Here is a 19,992-nt window from a genome sequence, read left to right on the forward strand (position 1 = left end):
CCTAGGGGCTGGACATCAGGAAGCCAGAGCAAAAGGCCTGATTCCACGGCGCACACACAGGGTCAGCAGCAGGTGTACCAGGAAGAGGGAACTGGAAGGTGGGAGGTGGGGAAGTAACTGGGAGCTCTGGCCTACTAATTCCATGTTTGCACCCTCTGTAGCAGGAGACCTGGGAGCTTAGTATTCTAGGTTTGTAATTGAAAATCTTTATCGTAAACATACTGTAACTTGATCATATTCCCCTCCCATTACCCTCTTTTGTCCCCCCCTTTTCTACCTCTATTCCACAGACCATCCTCCTTTTTCCAAGTAGTTCTTTTTTGTTTTAATGTGCAATTCTTTTTGTCCTTTTCTATCCTTTAAGTAAAAATGGGCTTGATATTGTACAGATATTTTGGTGGTAATGATATCCACTGTGAAGTCATGAATGCCCTGATCAGTTCACATCTGGAGAACAGTGCCATTAGCTGTATGTTTCATCACTCAGTTATTTTGGGGAATTCTAGGGACAGGTAGTGAGTATTCCCATGCATTCTTAACACAGTAGGGAATTCAATTACATGAAAACAAGTATGAGAAACATGACACAATTACATTAAGAAAGTAAAAGAAGTTTTTTGTTTATGTCTACCTTTGGAGGGGATAAGGTTAGCTTTTAGAGGATGTGTAAACTTGTCTTTTCTCCTTCTTCTTCCTCTTGCTCCTCCTCCTCCTCCTCCTCTTCTTCTATTTGATTTTCAGTTTGTTTCAGTCAGTGGTAATGTCTGCGGTTAACCACCTTCTTTAGGTCTTAGTTGTTGCACACTAAGAAGGCAGTGTCCAACTGCTGAGTCTGTGGGGGCCTGAGGTTCCTATTACTGAAAGGTTTTTGGGTATATAGTTATTTGAGCTAGTGAGTTATAGGAGTAGTCTTTGAGCAGCAAAAAGTAAGACAGAGCAGGAGGGCTGACTAGGAAAAATTCTTTATCTATTTGGGGTGGTGCCAGGAAGACAAGAGCCAGTTATGAAAATGGGAAGAGAATTTGGGCTTTTGGAAGTTCCCATGAGATAAGAAAAAAATCAAGCTAGAAGAGAGATTTATACATGCCCAGTGAGTGTTTACTGGGTGTCTGAGGAGTTCTCAGTGAAGCTTCCTAGTTTTTCCTTGTATTACTGAGGGTCTATGATCAAAAAAGGAACGTGGACTCTAGGACCCTTAGGCGGGGTGTTATGGCCATAGGACGGGACGGATGACAGGAACCTTCTCTCCTTGTGTGTTGCATGGGACTTAGTTGCTTCTTTTCTGGTAAGAAGGTAAGTAGGAGAATATGGAGGTGGGATAGATCTCTGCAGAGTGGGAGAAGAGAGTTAATGTGAGTGTTTCTACCCAGTGTTTTCCTTTTGGATGACAGTACATGGATGTAGACATGAGTAATTGAATCTAAGATATTAGAGTTTTTTTCTCCACATAGCCCTATTGTAGTAGAGAGCCATGAAGCTCTGTACATGAAGCACTTCAGACTATTTCCCTTCTTTCCTCCAAAACAGATTCAGCTGTAGGATAGTATTAAGGTTTAAGTTTCTCTCCTTTGGCCAAATTTCCTCATTATCCAGGTAGATCTGGGGACAGACGAGTGGTATTACACTAAAATACCAGCCTCTTATTTTTTGAAATTCTCAGGATCAACCTTATTTTAATTATTTTCTTTGCTTGTTTTTAATAAAATAAAAACTTTATTAAGAATTTACAATCCCGGTCTGGAGAGATGGCTTACAGATTAAGGCACTTACCTGCAAGCCTATGGACCCAGGTTCAATTCCCCAGTACCCACATAAGTCACATGCACATCCCTTCTTTTCAGCACTATGTTTCTTTCTGGGTCATCCCAGTGGTCATCAGAATCTGAAAAAAGAAGCTTCTCTGACCAGAAGTGTGAGGAGCATTAGTATTTGAATATTAAAATTAAGTGTAGTGCAGTCAGGGCAATTTGTGAGAGTGATATATGCATTTATTCAGACAAGAGCAGTCTTTATACCCCTAAGGCTCATAACCTACTTTGCCATAGGCTTTTGATCAGGTTTTCAGTACCAGGCATGTATTCCCTCCTGTAGAGTGGGTCTTCAGTCCAATTAAATAGCAGTTGGTTTCTCCCAGAGCAGACATGCCACTTTTGCACTTGTTCAGTCATTTGGCCTGTCTGGCCAAACTTGAGGCTTCCAGGGTCCATTGTTTTCACCCCTGATGACTTCTGTCTTCCATAGGGCTGCATAAAGTGCAGCTTTACCCAGCTTTATGCTGGCTGGGCTGCAGGGAGAAAGTTTTCTGCTAAGCACCAGCTTGATTTCTCAGTGAATTTGCCACTCAGGCATGTGAAGTATTCAGCAATAGGGTCTTACCATCTCTTTCTCATGGGAAACCAAGGGCCTTGGCAATAGCATATAATATTTTGGAGGCAACAGGGATCTCCCTTGCCAATGACTCATTGGAAGGTTTGGCACTGAAAATTTTCTTGTAACAATCTATGGGTCATGGATGTGCCATTATTCAAGAAAGTTGATTTTCATATGTCTTATTCAGAATATCTTGAATTTTGATTGACCCTACACCCCCACCCTTCTTTTGTATAATCTCTTCCCCTCATCTTATTCAGGCCATCCCTCCTGCCCCTAATCTGTAATTGTACTTACATATATGCAATGCCATCCCCTTAAGACCTTCCTTCTTCTCCTTCCCTTACAGCCTTTTTCTAGCTTATGGGCCTCTGCTACTGATTTTCAGTTCCAGCTCATACACAAGTCTGTACATTTGTAGCTAGGATCCAGATATGACAGAAACCATGTGACATTTGGCTTTCTGGGCCTGCATTACCTCACTTAGTATACTCCTTTCCAGATCCATCCATTTCCCTACAAATTTCACAATTTTATTTTCCTTTACTGCTGAATAGAACTCCATTGTGTAAATGTACCACATCTGGATTATCCATTCATCTGTGGATGGACATCTAGGCTGGTTTCAATTCCTAGCTATTGTAAATAGAGCATCAATAAACATGGTTGTGAAAGTATCTCTAAGGCAGTGAGAAGAGTCCTTAGGATATATGCCTAGGAGTGCTATAGCTGGGTCATATGGTAAGTCTATTTTTAGCTGTTTCAAGAACCTCCACACTGATTTCCACAATGGCTGTACCAGATTACATTCCCACCAAGTGTGTAGAAGGGTTTCCCTTTTACCACACCCTTGGTAACATATATTGTCATTTGTTTTCTTTTTGCTTTTCTTTTCTTTCTTTCTTTTTTCTTTTTTTTTCTTTTCTTTTTTTTTTTTTTTTGGTTTTTCGAGGTAGGGTCTCACTCTAGCCCAGGCTGACCTGGAATTCACTATGGAGTCTCAGGGTGGCCTTGAACTCATGGCGATCCTCCGACCTCTGCCTCCCAAGTGCCGGGATTAAAGGCATGCGCCACCATACCCGGCTCATTTGTTTTCTTTTTTCTTTTTTTAAATTTTTTTGTTATTTTTATTTATTTATTTGAGAGCAACAGACAAAAAGGGAGAGAGAGAGAGAGAGAGAGAGAGAGAGAGAGAGAGAGAGAGAGAGAGATTGAGAGAGAGAGAATGGGCGTGCCAGGGCCTCCAGCCACTGCAAACAAGCTCCAGACGCATGTGCCCCCTTGTGCATCTGGCTAATGTGGGTCCTGGGGAATCGAGCCTTGAACCGGGGTCCTTAGGCTTCACAGGCAAGCGCTTAACCGCTAAGCCATCTCTCTAGCCCTCATGTGTTTTCTTGATGGTAGCCATTCTGACAGGAGAGAGATGGAATTTCAAGGTAGTATTAATTTGCATTTCTGTGATGGCTAAGGATGTAGAACACTTTTTTAGATGTTGATATACCATCTGTATTTCTTCCAATGAGAACTCTCTATTTATTTCCATAGCCCATTTTTTAATTAGGTTGTTTGATTTCTTTCTTTCTTTTTCTTTTTTAGTTCTTTGTATATTCTGGATGTTAATGCTCTATAAGATGTGTAGCTGGCAAAGATTTTCTCCCATTAAGTAGGTTGTCTCTTGGCTCTATTCACAGTGTTCTTTGCTATACAAAGCCTTTGTAATTTCATGAGATCCTAGTGGTTGATTAGTGGTTTTATTTTCTGAGTAATTGGGATTATATTCAGAAAGTCACTACCTATGCCAATATGTTGAAGGGCTTCCCATACTTTTTCTTTTAGCAATTTTAGAGTTTCAGTTCTGATATTAATGTCCCTGATCCACCTGGATTTGATTCTTGTGCATGGAGAAATACAAGGATTTATTTTCATCTTTTTACATACAGATATCCAGTTTTCCCAGCACCACTTGTTGAAGAGGTGGTCTTTTCCCCAATGAATATTTTTTGCATTTTTGTCAAAAAACAGATGGCTGTAGCTGCCTGGATTATCTTCTGGGTCCTCTATTCTGTTCCATTGATCTATATGTCTGTCTTTGTGCTAATACCTTGCTGTTTTTGTTACTATGGCTTTGTAATATAGCCTAAAATTGGCTTTATTTTTGTTGCTCAAAATTGTTTTTGCTATTGGAGGTTTTTTTGTGCTGTAAATTTTTCTCTACGGACTGCCTTCATTGTGTCCCAAAGGTTTTGGTATGGTGTATTATCATCATCAATTGATTCTATGAATTTATTGATTTCCTTTTTTGATTTCTTCAATGATCCATTGAAATCTACCATATGACCCAGCTATAGTACTCCTAGGCATATCTTGAATAGTATACTGTTTAGTCTCCATGAATTTCTGTATGCTCTGTAGGTGTTCTTGTTGCTGATATGCAGTTTACCCCATTGTATTCATAGAGAATACAGGGATTATTTCAATTTTCTTGTATTTGTTGAGATTTGCTTTGCATCATGATATATGGTCTATTTTAGAGAATGTTCCATGTGCTCCTGAGAAAAATGTATATTCTGCAATATTTGTTTGGAATGTTCTATAGACACCTGCTAGATCCATTTGTTCCATGGCATGATCTAATTCTGATGTCTCTCTGTTTATTTATTTATTTATTTTTTATTTTTTTAAATTTTTATTTGCATTTTCCATGATTATATAAAAAAATCCCATAGTAATTCCCTCCCTCCCCACCCCCACACTTTCCCTTTTGAAATTCCATTCTCCATCATATTACCTCCCCATCACAATCATTGTCCTTACATATATACAATATCAACCTATTAAGTACCCTCCTCCCTTCCTTTCTCTTCCCTTTATGTCTTCTTTTTAACTTACTGGCCTCTGCTACTAAATATTTTCATTCTCACGCAGAAGTCCAATGATCTGTAGCTAGGATCCACATATGAGAGAGAACATGTGGCACTTGGCTTTCTGGGCCTGGGTTACCTCACTTAGTACAATCCTTTCCAGGTCCATTCACTATTTTGAAAATTTCATAACTTCATTTTTCTTTACCACTGAGTAGAACTCCATTGTATAAATGTGCCACATCTTCATTATCCACTCATCAGTTGAGGGACATCTAGGCTGGTTCCATTTCCCAGATATTATAAATTGAGCAGCAATAAACATGGATGAGCATGTATTTCTAAGGAAATGAGATGAGTCCTTTGGATATATGCCTAGGAGTACTATAGCTGGGTCATATGGTAGATCAATCTTTAGCTGTTTTAGGAACCTCCACACTGTTTTCCACAATGGCTAGACCAGATTGCATTCCCACCAACAATGGAGAAGGGTTCCTGTTTTTCCACATCCCTGCCAACAGCTATGATCATTTGTTTTCATGATGGTGGCCAATCTGACAGGAGTGAGATGGTATCTCAATGTAGTTTTAATCTGCATTTCCCTGATGGCTAGTGATGTGGAACATTTTTTTAGATGCTTATATGCCATTCATATTTCTTCCTTTGAGAATACTCTATTTAGCTCGATAGCCCATTTTTTGATTGGCTTGTTTGATTCCTTATTATTTAACTTTTTGAGTTCTTTGTATATCTTAGATATTAATCCTCTATCAGATATATAGCTGGCAATGATTTTTTCCCATTCTGTAGTTTGCCTCTTTGCTTTTTTCACTGTGTCCTTTGCAGAGCAAAATCTTTGTAATTTCATGAGGTCCCAGTGATTAATCTGTGGTTTTATTGCCTGAGCAATTGGGATTGTATTCAGAAAGTCTTTGCCAAGACGAATATGTTGGAGGGTTTCCCCTACTTTTTCCTCTAGCAGTTTCAGAGTTTCAGGTCTGATGTTAAGGTCTTTAATCCATTTGGACTTAATTCTTGTGCATGGAGAGAGAGAAGAATCTATTTTCATCCTTCTACTGATATATATCCAGTTTTCCCAACACCATTTGCTGAAGAGGCTGTCTTTTCTCCAATGAGTATTTTTGGCATTTTTATTGATATCAGGTGGCTATAGCTACTTGGGCTTACATCTGGGTCCTCTATTCTGTTCCACTGATCTACATGTCTGTTTTTGTCCAGTACCACACTGTTTTTGTTACTATGGCTCTGTAGTATAGGTTAAAATCAGGTATGGTGATACCACCAGCCTTATTTTTGTTGCTCAGTTTTATTTTAGATATTCAAGGTTTTTTGTGATTCCAAATAAATTTTTGGATTGTTTTTTCTATTCCATGAAGAATGCTTTTGGAATTTTGATAGGGATTGCATTAAAAGTGCAGCTTGCTTTAGGTAAGATTGCCATTTTCACAATATTGATTCTTCCAATCCAGGAACAGGGGATGTTTTTCCACTTTCTAGTGTCTTCTGCAATTTCTCGCTTGAGTGTTTTAAAGTTCTCATTGTATAGATTCTTTACTTTCTTGGTTAGGTTTATTCCAAGGTACTTTATTTTTTTTTTGATGCAATTGTGAATGGGAATGATTCTTTGATTTCATCCTCTTTGTGTTTGTTGTTAGCATATATGAAGGCTACTGATTTCTGTGTATTTATTTTGTATCCTGCTACATGGCTGTAGGTTTTGATCAGCTCTAATAGTTTGCTAATAGAGTGTTTAGGGTCCTTTATCTATAGAATCATGTCATCTGCAAATAATGATAACTTGATCTCTTCCTTTCCAATTTGTATCCCTTTTATGTGTGTCTCTTGCCTTATTGCTATGGCTAAGACTTCCAGAACTATATTAAATAAAAGTGGGGACAGTGGACACCCTTGTCTTGTTCCTGATTTTAGTGGAAAAGCTTCCAGTTTTTCCCCATTTAGTAATATGTTGGCTGTAGGCTTGTCACAAATAGCTTTTATTATATTGAGATATGTTCCTTCTATTCCCAGTCTCTGTAGGACTTTTATCATGAAGGGATATTGGATTTTGTTGAATGCTTTCTCTGCATCCAATGAGATGATCATGTGATTTTTGTCCTTCAACCCGTTTATATAATGTATTACATTTATAGATTTGCTCTCTGTTTATTTTCTGCTGGGTTGACCTGTCAATTGATGAGAGTGGGGTATTGAAGTCACCCACTACAATTGTGTTTGATGTTATCTGTGACCTTAAGTCTAAGAATGTTTGTTTGATGAAACTGGGAGCCCCCATGTTAGGTGCATATATATTTAGGATTATAATGTCCTCCTTTTGGAGAGTTAATTTAATCTGTATACACCTTTCCTCATTAATGTTGGTTTGAAATCTATCCTGTCAGATATTAGGAGAGAAACCCCTGCTTGTTTGCTAGGCCCATTTGCTTGAAGTACCATTTTTCATCCTTTCACCCTAACACAGTGTCTATCTTTTATTGGGAGATGAGTTTCCTGGGGGGCAACAAATGGCAGGAACCTACCTTTTAATCCAGTCTCAAGCCTGTGTCTTTTGCTTGGGGCACTGAAGCCACTGATATTAAGAGTTATTATAGAAAGGTATGCATTTATTCTCTCCCTTCTTCTTAATTTGTACTGTTTCCTGTTTTCTCTTTACTTGTTTGTTATAATTGTTGAGTGTGGTTTATTTTGTCCTATTTCCTCCTGTGTGTGTTTTGCTTTCTCTTCAGCATGAGTAATTCCCTTCAAGTATTTTCTGTAGAGCTAGTTAAGTTGTCATAAATTCTTTTAGCCTGTTTTTGTTGTAGAATGTCCTTATTTCTCCATCAATTTGGAAAGATAGCATTGCAGGATAAAGTAATTTTGGTTGACAGTTGTTATCTTTCAGAACTTGGAATACATCATTCCAAGTCCTTCTGGCTTTTAAAGTTTGTGTTGAGTAATCTGCAGTTATTCTGATGGGCTTGCCTTTGTAGATTACTTGCTTTTTCTCTCTAACTGCTTTCAATATATTTTCTTTGGTTTGTGTGTTCAGTTGTTTAATTATAACATGGCAAGGAGAGGCTCTTTCCAGATTTTGTCTGTTTGGTGTTCTAAAAGCTTCTTGCATCTGCATTGTCATTTCTTTCCAAATTTGGGTAAAATTTAGATCTATGATTTTGTTGAAAGCACCTACTAAGCCTCTGGATTGAAATTCTCCTTCTACTATACACTGAATTATTATGTTTGATCTTTTCATAGTGTCTGGACATCTTGAAATTCCCATTCATACCTTCCTATTAGCTTGTCTTTCTCTTTGTTGGACTGTATTAAGCCTGCCACTTGGTCTTCTAGTTTAGATATTCTGTTCTCTCTTTCATCCATTATATTGGTGAGACTTTCCACAGAGGTTTTTATTTCACTGACTGTGTCCTTCAGAGCTAGGATTTTAGCCTGGTGTTTCTTCATTATTTCTGTTTCTTTACTCATGTCTTGTAATGACCTCCTTATTTCATTAAATTTGTTTCCTGGGCTCTCTTTCAGAAGTTTGTTTTCTTCTTTAATTACTGTCCTTTCTTCTTTGCTGTTTTGAGGTAAGGTCTTAACCTAGCCCAGGCTGATATGGAATTCATTATGTAATCTCGGGGCAGCCTTGAACTCATGGCGATCCTCCTACCTCTGCCTACCAAGTCTGGGATTAAAGGTGTGCACCACTATTCCCTGAAAGAACCAGCTTTCTGTTTCATTGATTTTTTTTTTTATTTCTTTGGGGGGAGCTTTTATTTAATTAATTAATTTATTTATGATAAAGAGGCAGAGAGAGAGAGAGAGAGAGAGAGAGAGAGAGAGAGAGAGAGAGAGAGAGAGAGGGAGAGGGAGGGAGGGAGAAAGAAGCATGCCAGGGCTTCCATCAAGTGTAAAAAACTCCAGATCATGTGCCCCCTTGTGTGCATTAGGCTTATGTGAGTCCTGGAGAATCCAAATAGGATCCTTAGACTTTGCAGGCTAATGCCTTAACTGCTAAGCTATCTCTCCAGCCTCTTATTTTATTTTATTTCATTAATTTCTGCACTGGTTTTAGTATTTTTTCCATCTACTAATTTTTTATTTCATTTTTTCTTCTTCTTCTTAGGCCTCTTTAATTTTTTGTGACCTCTCTAATATCTTTTTAAATATTTATTATTTTTAATTTTTAGATATTTTATTTGGTTATTTATTTAATTAGAGAGAGAGAGAAACAAAAAAATTGGCATGTCAGGGCATCTAGCCATTTCAAAGTCCAGACGTATGTGCCACATTGTGCATGTGGCCTATGTGGGTCCTGTGCAATTGAATTTGGGTCCTTAGAATTTTTAGGCAAGTGCTTTAACCACTAAGCTGTCCATGCAGGCCAAATTTTTATTTTTTTAAAAAAATATTTTTTTCTTCTGGCCAAAATGGCGACTGCCTAGCTGCGCTGCAAATCTCAGGGAAAGAAAGGCAAGACAGTAAGGGTACACTGGGGATTTTAGGGGAGAGAAATCTCCAATAGATCGTTAGTGAGAGGGCACAGAGCGGGAGAAAACAGGGAATTGCAGATCCCCTCTGGGCAGGTAGCCCACCCCTTCCCCCAAATAGCCACCGTGCCTGCCGCCAGCGTGGGTAAAGATCAATCCCTGCTTGCGGAGCTTAGACTGCTCCACAAACTCACCCATTTTCTCTCTGGTCACCACGTGTTCAGCAACTTCTGACAATAAAAGGGAATACCTGATTCCTTCAGGAGCAGGTAGCCAACCACTCCCCATGTCCACAGCGTAGATGCACAAAGATCAATCCCTGTGCGTGGAATTTAGACTGCTCCACGACTCGTTTGCATACTGCTCCTGCCGCTGCAGGCTCAGGGAGCTGTGTCCCACAGCAGCTGCCACACAAGCACAGACTGTGTCTCTCACTTGCGCCAGCTCAGGTGCCATCCCCTACCTGTCTGCTGCTCCAGTCATCCACCATTGTGCTGTGGTGGGGGAGTGCAGACTGCTTCCAGGTCCCAGTGTTTGCAGCCAGAGTTTGGGCAGCTTCAATGCTTGGTACCCCAGTGTCCTTCCTAGCTTGAATGCAGGCAGCTTTGATGCATTACTGCTTCAGAATTCAGGCAACTTTGGCACCCATGCCAGGCAGTAGATAGGTGGCTTTTGCATGTGAAAGCCAAAGCAAAGGCTGCTTGGCAACTGCACCACGCTGCCTCAGATTCCCATTACGCTAGAGCCCAGGCTGATCCACCCACATATGTGCCCATACACTGAAGAAATAACATGAAAAATCAAATGCAAGAAAATCCAGGTAGATCACCCAGGCCTACAATGAATACATCTAACCAAAACATAGAAGAGTCATTAGGATCAAAATATCAAATTGACGCTATGAGCAATGCAACCCTGACCAACCTACTGGTAGAACTTGTAGTAAAGCAACAAAGGACCGACAATCATATGGATGCTTCCATCACTAACCTACAATTAATAGATAAGAAATTGGAAGATGTTCAAAAAGAGTTAAAAGACATTAGGGAGAGTGAAAAAAAGAAGAAGACCTTAAAAATCAGCTGGCTATGCTAAATAAATACATAAAGAAATGCAAGGATGAATTCCAAGAATCATCAAGAAAATCAGAAAATGATGTGAAAAGGGAGCTTGACAGAAGAATGGAAATGATACATAGAAAAGTAGTGCAAAATTCAAACTTAATTAAACATAGCCAAAACTCTCTAGAGGCTCTCAAGAATAGAGTCAGTAAAGTGGAGGATAGAAACTCTGATCTGGAAGAAAAGATGGAAAAAATAGTTTGAGAGTTCATAAATTTCAGTAGTTCAAAAGTTCCTGTGAACAGAACATGAGGGAATTGTGGGATACACTTAAACATCCTAATATCAGAATCATTGGAATACCAGAAGGAGAAGAAAGTCAGACAAAAGACATGGAAAACTTATTGGACAAAATAATAGAAGAAAACTTCCCCACTCTCTCAAAAGAAAGGCCCATCAAGATACAACAAGCCAAGAGAACTCCAAACAGACTGGACCAAAGGAGAAACTCTCTAAGATATATTGTCATTAAGACTCTAAACATTGACACCAAAGAGAAAATCCTAAAAGCAGCTAGGAGAAAATAGCACACAACTTTAAAAGATAACCCCATCAGAATTACTCCAGACTTCTCAATGGAAACCCTGAAAGCTAGAAGGGACTGGAAAGAAACACTGAAAAGTCTAAGAACCTATGGCGTCCAACCCAAACTACTCTACCCAGCAAAAGTATCCCTCATAAAAGATGGTGAAAGAAAAACTTTCCATGACAAAACTCAGCTTTACAGTTATATGAACACAAAACCAAACCTACAGAGAGTATTTCAGGATATTCTCCACAGAGAAGAAACAAATAATCAACCTCAAATGCCTACAAGAAGCAGATCACAATAACCAAGCTCAGATTAGGTACAAAAAACTTCAAAGTCCATGAAAACACCAACAAACATCTACCATCACAATATGGCAGGGATCAAACCAAATCTCACGATCATTAACTTAAATATTAATGGCCTTAATTCACCCATCAAGAGGCACAAGCTAACAGGATGCATCAAAAAATTAGACACCTGAATCTGCTGCCTTCTAGAATCCCAACTCACCACTAAAGAGAGACACCTCCTCAGGGTGGAAGGGTGGGAAACAATATTCCAAACAAATGGGAATAAGAAACAAGCGGGTGTAACTATAAAAATATTGGATAAAATAGACTTCAAACCAAAAATAATCAAAAGAAAGAGAAGGCCAATTCCTACTTATCAAGGGATCAATCCATCAAGAGGATATTACAATCATAAATCTGTATGCATCAAACACAGAGGCACCACAGTTCATAAAACAAAACCTACTTGACAATAAAACAGAAATAAACACCAACACCATCATAGCTGGAGAATTTAAGACACCATTATCAGTAATAGACAGATCATCCAAACAGAAACTCAACAGGGAAGTAAGAGAGCTCAACATAACCATAGAACACTTAGACATAATGGACATCTACAGAACTTTCCATTCCAAATCCACAGACTACACATTCTTCTCAGCAGCCCATGGAACATTCTCTAAAATAGACCAAATACTGGGTCACAAAGACTACCTCCACATACTTAGGATAATCGATATAATTCCCTACATGATATCAGATCACAATGCTATATTGCTAGAAATCAACACCAAAAAACCCACCAAGAATACCAACGGCAACAGGAAATTAAATAGCACACTCTTAAACAATAAATGGATAATGGATGAAATAATAAATGAAATTGCAAAATTCCTGGAATTGAATGACAATGAGAACACATCATACCAAAACTTATGGGATACAATGAAGGCAGTTCTCAGGGGAAATTCATAGCACTCAATGCCTTCATAAAAAAGACAGAAATATCCCAAATCAGTAGCCAAACCATCCACCCAAACGCACTAGAAAAACAAGAAAAATCCAACCCAAAGAGCTCCAGAAGGAAAGAAATAATTAAAATCAGAGCAGAAACTAATGAATTGGAAACCAAGAAAACAATTAAGGCAATTGACAAAACAAAGAGCTGGTTCTTTGAAAAAATAAACAAGATTGACAAACCTCTGGCCAATTTGATCAAGCAAAAAAAGGAGAGACTCAAAATTAACAAAATTCAAAATGAAAAAGGAGAGATCACAACAGACATAAGTTAAATTGGGAGAATCATCAGGACTTATTTCAAAACCCTGTACACCACAAAACTGGAAAATGAGGAGGAGATGGATAAATTCCTGGATGCATATCATCTACCAAGGCTAAACTCAGGGCAGATTAATCACCTCAATGAACCCATCACACTTATGGAGATTTAAAAAGGAATAAGAAACCTCCCAAAAAAGAAGAGCCCAGGACCAGATGGATGCCCAGCCAAATTTTATCAAACCTTCGTGGAAGAACTCAAACCATTCTAAACCATTCTAAAACATTTCTAAAACTGTGCCACACAATTGAAGAACAGGGAAAGCTACCCAACTCCTTCTATGAAGCTATTATCACCCTAATCCCAAAACCAGGCAGAGATGCCACAAGAAAAGAAAATAACCGGCCTATTTCCCTAATGAACATAGATGCAGAGACCCTGAACAAAATACAAACCGAATCCAACAACATATCAAAAGCATTATCCACCTTGACCAAGTGGGATTTATCCCAGGAACACAAGGGTGGTTCAACATATGAAAATCTGTCAATGTAATACACCACATAAACAAGCTTAAACATAAAAACCACATGATCATTTCAATAGATGCAGAAAAGGCCTTTGACAAGATACAACATCACTTTATGATCAAAACATTGGAGAGAATCTGCATGGCCGGTTCACATCTTAACATAATAAAGGCAATATACAAAGCTCCAATGCCCAAATAATACATAATGGAGAGAGACTGGAGGAATTCCCACTGAGATCAGGAACAAGACAGGGATGTGCTCTCTCACCTATGCTTTTCAATATAGTTCTGGAAGTCCTAGCTCAAGAAATAAGACAGGAGAAGGAAATAAAAGGGATACAATTTGGAAAGGAAGAAGTTAAGTCAGCACTATTGGCTGATGACATGATTGTACACGTAAGAGACCCGAGAGACTCCATCCCAAAACTCCTGAAGGTGATTTCCCCCTATAGCAAAGTAGCAGGATATAAAATAAATGCACAAAAATTGGTAGCATTTGTGTATCAAATGACAAAGATACAGAAAAAGAAATAAAGGACATAGTCCCATTTTCAATAGCAACAAAAAAAAATAATAACTTGGAAAAACGTTAACCAAGGAAGTAAAAGATCTATACAATGAAAAAATGAAAACTCTCAAAGAAGAAATTGAGGAGGAATTGAGAAGATGGAAAGACCTCCCATGCTCCTGGATAGGCAGAATTATCATTGTGAAGATGACAATCTACCAAAGGCAATATATAGATTTAATGCAATTCCAATTAAATTCCCTACAGTGTTCTTCAGAGATAGAAAAAATGATCTCAAATTTCATATGGAAAAACAGAAGGCCTCGCATATCCAAACATATCCTCAGCAATATCTGATCTAAAGCTATACTACAAAGCCATAGTAATAAAAACAGCATGGTACTGGCATAAAAACAGGAGTATAGACCAATGGAATAGACTTGAGGACCCGAATTTTGGGTCAAGCAACCATAGCTACTTGATATTCGACAAAGGCCCAAACAATATAGGCTGGAAAACAGATAGCATCTTCAACAAATGGTGCTGGAAAAACTGGATAACGACATGCAGGAAACTAAGGCTTGATCCACACATTTCACCATGCACTACACTCAAATCCAAATGGATGAAGACCTCAACATAAGACCAGAAACTTGAATACCACTGTAAGAAAATTTAGGAAGTACTTTCCATGATATAGGAATGAACAAGGACTTCCTGAACAAAACCCCAGTGGCTCAAGTTCTTAAATAGTCACTCAACCAATGGGATCATATGAAGCTGAAGAGTTTCTTTACAGACAAGCATATAATAAGCAAAGGCAACAGAATACCCACAGAATGGGAGAAAATATTTGTGGTTTATCCAACTGATAGAGGCCTAATCTCTAGAATCTACAAAGAAATCAAAAGTCAAAACAATAAGAAGACAAATACCCCACTCACAAAACGGGGCACAGAGTTGAACAGGCAGTTCACAGAGGAAGACATACAAATGGCAAACACACACTTAAGAAAATGTTCATCATCCCTAATCATCAGAGAAATGCAAATTAAAAAAAACTATGAGATTCCACCTTACCCCCAAAAGGATAGCCAACATCAAAAAATCAAATGAAAATAAATGCTGTCAAGGATGTGGAGAAGCAGGAACACTCGTTCACTGTTGGTGGGAATGTTGGATGGTACAACCACTTTGGAAAGCAATATGGAGACTCCTGAAAAAGCTGACTATAGAGATACCAACAGACCCAGTTATACCCTTACTGGGCATCTACCCTAAAACCTTCAAACCACAGGCCAGAGAGATTTGCTCAACCATGTTTGTAGTCTCTCAATACATAATAGCTGAAAGCTGGAATCAACCCAGATGTCCATCATTAGAAAAAAGGATAACTAAGATGTGGTCTTTCTACACAATGGAATTCTATACAGCAGTAAGAAAAAAACAACACAAAGAAATTTGAGGAAAAATGGTTGAACCTGGAACAGATCATTCTCATTGAACTTACCCAATCACAGAAAAAAAAAAAAATGACACATATCTCTCTCATCTACAACACCTAACCTGAATCTACCCAGGATACCTTACGTACCCAGCAAGCACCTCATGGACTAGACAATAGGGTGGATGGCGAGGGTGGGGAGGGCATAGAAGGGTGGAAAACAGTAATCTGGACCCAAATGGCAATGGTACCATAAAATTCTACTTCCTAAAAGACAGACCAAATGGCTGAATCTTCACTAGACCCTTACAGGAAGCACCTGAACCACAAGACACTTGAGAGGGTAGGATCAAGACTAACCTAAATCTTCTGCATCTTCCTTCCTTCCCTCTCCCCTTCTCCGCCCTCTGTCTTTCCTAACTCTTTTATATTCGTTATGTTTTTCCTCAATTTCTTAGTGGGCACTAACCTGTAACACCCACTACCAGCCTGGGGCTACCATCCACAATGAGCTTTTGATCAGAGAAACCTACAAGGTTTCCCAAAACAATGACAGACTTCTGTCAGAGTACTTTATGACCCACCAAAGGCCAGTGGTAAGACCCTATTACTGAAGACTCCATACACAGCTCACACGTAAAATGGAATGGCATGGCTGGAAGCCAGGAGAGAGTCAGTCCCCAGACAGTCAGTGTGTCTAGTGCCAGAAGGTGCTACATGGGCGACTGGGGAAATGACCAATATCTGTCCAAGCAACTCATGGTCTAACCTAATTAGCAACAAATAACCTGATGTGATGCCCACACAAGTGCAATAGTGTCACACAGCCATGGTGGGGAACCAACTGCTCTTGATTTGGCTAACTGATCCTCTCAGTGGTACGAGACCCATAGCTGGACCTCAGAAACAAGTCAGAACCATACCCAAACATAAGCCCTCTCTGCAATATCAAGCTACCATCAATCATGGGTACAAGAGGGCCTACACCTATCAAACTCTCTATTAAAAAAGTAAGTGTTATCTCAATTTTCCGGGTGCTAACTTACTCTCCGTTGGAGTATCTTCTTCTCTTTTTCAGATAGATGCAGATCCTAAGGAGAGAGCTGCCCCAACATACCTCAAAAGGGGCCTGACTGAAACTAAGGGCAATTGGCGAAACAAGCAAGGGTGATGTTTTCCTGATGAACCGGATACCAGCACAAGGGAAGGAGACCAACACAGAGAAAAATCAACTCTTACCAAATCAGAGAGCCAGAGCCTCTGAGGCCCCCAACACTGCAGCACTGAAGCAGACCAAAAATGAACCCAGCATGGCTCAGGGAAATTTTGCGGAAGAGGTGGGGGAAAGAATGCCAGAGTCACATGTTGGGTCATGATATGCAGAGACATTTATTGTACCAATAACTGTTGGCTAACTCCACAATGCACGACCCATTTACATCAACAAGGAGGCTCCAATGGGAGGGTTAGATCATGGGTGAGCCTAAACAATGGTACCAAACTGCCTGTATTTGCTCAAAAGAAAATTAAGAAATTAAATAATAAAAAAAAGACAGAAAGATTCCAAATAAATATCTTAAGCATCCACCTAAAGGCACTGGAAAAGGAAGAAAAATCCAACCGAAAGGGCTCAGAAGGAAAGAAATAATTAAAATCAGAGCAGAAATTAATGAATTGGAAACCAAGGAAACAATTAAGACACTTGACAAAGAGCTGGTTCTTTGAAAAAAATAAACAAGATTGACAAACCCTTGGCCAATTTTATAAAGAAATAAAAAAGAGAGAAGCTTCAAATTATCAAAATTCAAAAAGAAAAGGAGAGATCACCACAGACATAAGTAAAATTGGGAGAATCATCAGGACTTTTTTCAAAAACCTGTACTCCAAAGCACTGGTAATGGAGGAGATGGATAAATTATTGGATGCATACCATCTAGCAAAGCTAAACTCAGAGCAGATTAATCACCTCAGTGATCCCATCACAATCATGGAGATTGAAAATGTAAAAAAACTTCCCCAAAAAGAGGAGTCCAGGACCAGTTTTCTCAGCTGAATTCTATCAAACCTTCATAGAAGAACTCAAACCAATCTTCCTCAAACTGTGCCACACAGCTGGAGAACAGGGATAGTTACCCAACTCCTTATATGAAGCTAGTATCAGCCTAATTCCAAAACCAGGCAGAGATGCCCCGAGAAAAGAAAACTACCAGCCTATTTCCCTGGTCATCTTAGATCCAAACATCCTGATCCCGAACAAAGTCCTTGCAAACTGAATCCAGTAACACATCAATAGCATTATCCACCTTGACCAAGTGGGATTTGTACCAGGAACACAAGGGTGGTTCAACATACAGAAATCTGTCAATGCAATACACCACATAAACAAGGTAAAACATAAAAACCACATGATCATTATGATAGATGCAGAGAAGGCCTTTGTCAAGATACAACATCACTTCATGATCAAAACATTGGAGAGAATTGGCATAGTTGGTGCATATATTAACATAATAAAGGCAATATACAAAGCTCTGAAGGCCCAAATAATTCTTAATGGAGAGAGACTGGAGGAATTCCCTTGAGATCAGGAACAAGACAGGGATGTCCTCTCTTACCTCTGCTTTTCAACATAGTTCTGGAAGTCCTAGCTCAAGCAATAAGATAGAAGAAGGAAATAAAAGGGATGCAACTTGAAAAGTAAGAAGGTAAGTTAGCTCTATTAGCTGATGACATGATTGTATATGTAAGAGACATGAGAGACTCCATCCCAAAACTCCTGAAGGTGATTAGCTCCTGTAGCAAAGTACCAGGATACATAAACAATGCACAAAATCAGTAGCCTTTCTATGTGTAAATGACAAAGATACAGAGAAACAAATAAGGCACATAGGCCCATTTTCAATACCAACAAAAAAATAAAATCCTTGGAATACCGTTAACCAAGGAAGAGAAAGATCTCTACAAGGAAAACATAAAAACACTCAAAAAAGAAATTGAGGAGGACTTGAGAAGATGGAAAGACCTCCCATGCTCCTGGATAGGCAGAATTAACATTGTGAAGATGACAATCCTACCAAAGGCAATAAATTCCAATAAAAATCCCTACAGTGTTCTTCACAGAGATAGAAAAAATGATCTCAAGTTTCATATGAAAAGGCAGAAGGCCTCACATATCCACTCAGATCCTCAGCAAAAGAAATACCTCTGGAGGCATCACTGTCACGCCCGCCTCGCCAGCAAGGAGGACGCCACAATCAGGATTCTTCTGAACACACTTTATTGGGGACTGCCAAACTGCTAGATGCGAAGACGCGAAGACCCAGAACCACGAAAGGCAACTGTTTATATAGGGTTTTAGGCTGCTTACCCACAAATGATTGGTCAACTGAGGATATGTGGCCACCAGTGATTGGTTACTTTCTGGATGCCTCATTAGCATCGGCCCACGACGGGTTGGAGCATGCGCACTGTGCTTGATTTACACCAGCTGTGACCAATAAGAGGCCAGAAACCGGCGCCAGCTTGTAATAGCGTCTGCACGGCTCCTAACATCTCCCCCTTTTTTATTATTTAGACACCAAGGGACCAAATCACCGATCTAGCCTTTCCCACTTCTGGCAACAGGCGATCAAGGTTATAAGGCCTTGGAAAACTCACAACTCACCTTATCCTGTGCAATGAGTTATTCCTCAGGGATGTGCAAAGGCTGAGTGTGAAATAAAACTAAAAGTCTTATGCCTAACCTGGTGCAATGAGAATAAACTCTCAGGGTGCAAAGGCCACAAGACAGCTCAAACGAAGGGAGAAAACGTCCAGGTCAAGCAATAGCAAAATTACACACAGGCACATCATGCAAGTACCAACGAGGCCCAGAGTAAGCACCAATCACTGGTTTCAGCTCCCTATTGTTTCAGAGTTATCAATCAAGCGTTAGGTGAATGTCCTATTTCCAGTGCAGCAAATGCTTGCACTAGCATAGCAATGTCTCTGAGTCTTTGACTTCGCATTTTACAGAAACACCAAAAACACCCGATTGCAGCAGCAATCATAAACAGCATCATGGAACCCATTCCAGCCCATTCCTTCAAATAAAGGGTAGCTTTCTATATCCAGTCCAATAATCCCGTAACCAAAAACAAGTCCACTCATGTTGAATTCACATGGGTCAGCAGTCCAGTTAGTAAGCAAATAATGTGATAACTGGCGTGACAGATTATACACAATCCATTTTCCATTCACATCCCAATTGTGCCAATTACCATAAAGTATTCTTACACTAAATTAATTCTTTGATTAACAATCATTAACCCTCCTCTTAATTGTGCATTAATAAAAGTTTGAACATCCAAAGTATTAGCTACATTAACTGATAAATTATTCAAAGTCGCCGCAATTTGTATAGTAATAGCAGCCACAATGGCTGTAGTAATCCCAAAATCTCTTTTGATTCTAAACAAAGTCATAGAACTAGGAGAACAGCATCATGTATTACAGGTAGAGGTTTTGGGAATACTGAGAGTATTCCCCAAAGGGGTTCTGTC

This window comes from Jaculus jaculus, chromosome 3 (genome assembly GCF_020740685.1).
Source record: "Jaculus jaculus isolate mJacJac1 chromosome 3, mJacJac1.mat.Y.cur, whole genome shotgun sequence".
Taxonomy (NCBI): domain Eukaryota; kingdom Metazoa; phylum Chordata; class Mammalia; order Rodentia; family Dipodidae; genus Jaculus; species Jaculus jaculus.